We start from the raw sequence: 5,083 nt of genomic DNA, 5'->3' as shown, positions 1-5,083 counted from the left end.
GAAATTAAAGTTGACTTCATCCAAATGTACGCGTATCGTATCAATACATCGTATAACATATCATTTCGTTCGACTGCAGATTTTCATAGAAATCAATCAAAATATCACATAGAAATTGATTAATTAAACAAGAGATCTTAAAATGACAAGCTCGATCAGCATGCATGACATACCGTATCATTGTATCATACCGTAGCATGTATCATAACGTATCATTGAAAATGTATATCATCGATAAAAATTCAAAACGCAAACAAACATGTATTGAAGAACCTTCAAAAGGTTAATTAATAATTAACATTGGTTCGTATTGCGTTTCCGTCATTGCTGAACGAAATTAACGGCATCTCCTGGTAACATGATAACCGGTATTGATGTCATCATCACGTATATTTTGTGACCACCACACACATATAAATAATATATTTCCGCATTTGATTTCATTATTGATCTGCTTATTACTGGGTATGGAATAATTCATATCACAGGACATGATGGCGACATTGTTGTGCTAATTTCATTATTTTCCTAAGTCGAGTCAGTCGATCAGGTGTAGCGAGTTTACGTAACTTAAAGACATATTCAAGAGAAAGATTTAATCATTTATATTTTCATTGAAACAAAATATGCCTATCTTGGTATTTATTTACAATGAAAACCCTTAAAAATATACATCTCTGCTTGTCCAAACTCGTTTGAAGACGGATGCCTAGAGAGACATGGAAAATCCCAAAGGGAGATAAAAAAAAACCTACTCGACACTTTCCAACACGAGTGCCTCAGAAAGGTTCTAAAAATCTACTGGAGATTCCACTCAAGTCTATCAGGAGAAATCCATATTCACCGGGACACTGGTTAACATGAGTTTAATTCAAGAACTAGTAACTAACCAATTGGAATGCGAAATTATTATTAAGTACGTTGTATATGATCCTACAAATAACCTTTCTAATGTAAAACACGGGTTACATTCTCAAAATTAACGCGTGAAATGAACTTCAGGTCTTCCTCTTCATTTCCTCATCGTCGTTGTTCTGCTCTTTTCCTCCTGCTCCTCCTGCTCCTACTGCTCATGTTCTTTCTGATCCTCCTGCTCCTCCTGCCCCTGCTCCTACTGCTCATGTTCTTTCTGCTCCTGCTGCTCCTGCTCCTGTTCCTACTGCTCCTGTTCCTCCTGATCCTGCTGATCTTTCTGCTCCTCCTGCTCCTCCTGCCCCTGTTCCTACTGCTCCTGCTCCTCCTGCTCCTGCTTCTGCTCCTCCTGCCCCTGCTCCTACTGCTCATGCTCCTACTGATCCTGCTGCTTCTCTTGCTCCTCCTCCTGCTCCTGCTCCTGTTCTTACTGCTCTTACTGATCCTGCTGCTACTCCTGCTCCTCCTGCTCCTACTGAGAAGTTAGCTGCCCCTTGATGGTCATGTTTTACGAGTAAAGATAGAAAAAACGGTTGAAGTACAAGAGTCAGTGTATCCTTATATCTTCATGCATAGCCATACTTATCAGTCCCTTTAATCTAACGCTTGTTTGGATAGGTTGTCGTAAAATACAACATTCTGTGTATAAATATTTGTTGAGCTACGTTTATCTTTAATGGCGCAGGCAATCATTCATTACTGCATGAATTGTTCGTTTTACCTCACGATTAAATCACCCAAGCTTTAATAATAGTGAAATTGTGTCCCTCTTTTGTATCCATATATCATGCTGATACGTTAATTATAACCAGTGTTTGTGCTCTGTTAAGGGTATGCTGGAGTATTTCATAACCTGCATTCTCGATTATAAGTCTGATTTGATAATAGGTCAACCTTGAACGTAAGCCTTGGATCCTTGCAGTTAAATAAATCTCGATAATAATAGTCTTTGAGCATAGGCCAGCCTTGAAAACATATCTTTAATTGAGGTCGGAGCCTCTTTTCCCATGCAGATCTTAATCGTATTTCTTTACTGGTATATGTATTTTCACAACCAGGTTTTTTCCGTAAGTGGCCAATCAGCTCTCCTTTTGTATAGCGGAATGGCACACATCAACCTTGGTCTATCAGCACTGTCAACATCACTCGAGCCGTCCTTAAATGACCTTAGCTGTTAATAGGACGTTAAACAAAATCAAACAAACAAACAAACATCACTCGAGATTGATTTTTTTTAAAGCGCACTCACAGCAATGTTTTCTCAGGTTTATAATTTGTTGCTGCTTGTCAATTAAAAGTACCAAATTAATTATGAATTATTAATACATAAGCATTTGATTGATTACATTATAAATGCTTTTCTGTCTTAACTTACAGTAAGACTGCGAAGATTGATGCAAATGACTTCGAGGATCGACTTTTCGCCCTTTAGGCCGACGGAGATAACACAGTGTCCTTCGGAAAAATCAAGAAGGTTATAAATGGATGTTATACATAATATTTTCAATTTAAATATCTTTTGAAATTCAAATATTTTGGGTTGTTTAATTATTTTGTTTTTATGTGCTTGCGGTAATATTGTATATACCAGAATCATTTCCTTCCAATTTGCTTGTTATTCTGTGAAAAGGTCAATTTATACTTACTTTTTAATAACCAAACTTCACAAATCTTTTATAATATTAAGTGAAACAGTCTTTAATACCCACGAATATAAACTGTATTCATTAGCGTCAATAAAATTCAAAATTAAAAGATAAATAGATGGATTCCTATACCGTAATTGGACCCTTGATTGCGGATTGAATTTCGATTTCGTCACTAGCATAAGAGTTTGCCCAGAAATTCTTTGAACTTTTGAACAGAATTGAAGGCTCAGTGTGCGCCACCTTGTTGATGAGACGAGAAGACTAGTTCGATCCTTTGATATACATCTAAAGAATATCGCGGTCATGTAACGGTAAAAACTTGACAGGCTTTGAAGTCGGGCGTCTCCCTTTTGTAAACTTCTAAGAACAGGTATCAGCCTAGCGATTGGTCAGTTTTTTTCTACCCGAAACCAATCAAACAGCTATCTTCGTGCCTTCAATTTTGCTATGACAAATTCCAGGGGGTAGAGAGCAAAAGTGAGCGTAACCCCTGGATATCGAGGATGAGCATGAGAAAGGCGGTGTGTCACATCCTAAAACAAGGTCACTTTGGTTTCAATATGACTTTCATCTCCTGAACTAAAATAGGTTGTTTTAGAGCATATCTCTTAATCTCAGCCACTGTTCCATACATGGGCATCAGCCTTTGTGTATAGGCACATAAGGAGAGGGCGGTGTATGGGATCCCAAAGGCAAGGTTACTGTGACCTCAATTCCACCCTTGACCATGAACCCGAGTACTAAAGTAATGGTTTCCAGAAATTATCTCGACGGTTGTATGATAAAATGCCTTCAAACCTTTTATATAGGAACATCAAAGAAGGGCAAGATGTCCATCCTAAATTCAGGTCACCGTGACCTCAATTGGACTTTGGATGACCTTGATCTCAAGTACTGAAATAATGGTTTCAGTGAAGCATATCTCAGCTGATGTTAATAGGTCAATTTGACTTTTGACCTCGATCTCAAATACTGATTAAGATCTTAAATCTTTGTTTGCTGGACATGGAAAGACATTTAATGCACTAGTGCAACTATGATTGATTGTGGTCCTGTTGACGCATTGGGATTTATAACATGTAAAGAGTAGAGATACCAATGCTATACAACACAATTGATGAGCATGAACAGTTTACACATATGCTACCACAATGACCTCAGGGGTCAGCCCCTGACCCTCGGGAGTTAGTTCAGTATCATGAAATTAAAATAGTTGAAATTGCATACTCCAGTCCTTAAAAGAGAGGCGTTTTTATTAAATTGCTTTTTTCCGGACAATTCTATTCGATTTCTATGCACTTAAGTTTATATTAGATGACAATGTAACATAATTGACAAAAGAAAACATAAACCTGTCTGCCTATTGTCTAGATATACATTTGACATTTATTTTCATAAATAAATCCATGTATTCATTTGGTAGGGGTAGCATACAGCCATTGATGCCATTTCAGCGCTCACAGCAAGCATTTAACAAGTCTAGCACTGCCCAACCACGTAATCATTTACAGCTGGGTAGACGTGACGTGACTCGAACTCGCAACCCTTCGCTAACGAGCCCGGCGTCCTACCACTAACGTCCATCGGACCCCAGGCTGGCCATGTGTATGGAGCTTTTCTCCGACAAGGAAAATAAACCACTGGACATACAAACATTCAAAGAGTAGGGTATATAATATACTTCTTATTGATATACGTTAGTGACGCGTCATAAGCCTTTCACGATACGTCATTTCTCCATTGCATCTATCAACATGTTTTTCAATGAATTTCATGAATTTGTTTGACATCCAATTTTGATACTTTACGTCCTGCTAGAAAAGTACACGTTGATCTTGCCAGTAGTATTTACATGTACATAATTCTCTAAGGTTCTGTAAGTGAGATATCAGTTTTCATCTCCGTATCAAATTTACTGTTTGCGTCTTTCTAATAGGACACAATGGCCAATTAACTCATTATGGTTGAAAAACTATGAAATGGGTGATAACATCAACTTAACAAACGGAAGCTTTGGATAATGCAAAATGTCGTTAAAATGGATCAAACAACGAAGCCAGGGGAAATTATTGAAAAAACCCAAGCATACAACCCAAAGAGATGCATGGCATATATAGCCGTCGCTGTTACCATCCAAGTAAAATATTGGGAAAATACTGTACTTTTGGCCCCTACTTGTGTTTTGTTGGTTTAGACACAATATTCACCTATGTAATGCCCACTGGAGTTTATTTATTTAAAACGACACAATGCGGCAGCTATTTGTTAACTTTTATGATGTCTGACCGTAAACTTACGTGTGGTTTACGGCAGGGATTTGTTGGCGTAAACCACACGTAAAGGTTTGGGCGTAACTTACGGTACCCGTAACTTATTTACGTGCACTCCTAACTTACGTGTGCGTCGTGAAACGGACCAAAAAACTTACGTAAGGCCCGGTCACAACCCACCGTGCGTGTTTTTAGTCCGTACGTTTTGTTGGTTTAGACACACTATTCACCTATGTAATGCCCACTGGAGTT

The sequence above is a fragment of the Mizuhopecten yessoensis genome, unplaced genomic scaffold (assembly GCF_002113885.1).
Source record: "Mizuhopecten yessoensis strain PY_sf001 unplaced genomic scaffold, ASM211388v2 scaffold11101, whole genome shotgun sequence".
Taxonomy (NCBI): domain Eukaryota; kingdom Metazoa; phylum Mollusca; class Bivalvia; order Pectinida; family Pectinidae; genus Mizuhopecten; species Mizuhopecten yessoensis.
This window is presented reverse-complemented; position numbering follows the sequence as displayed.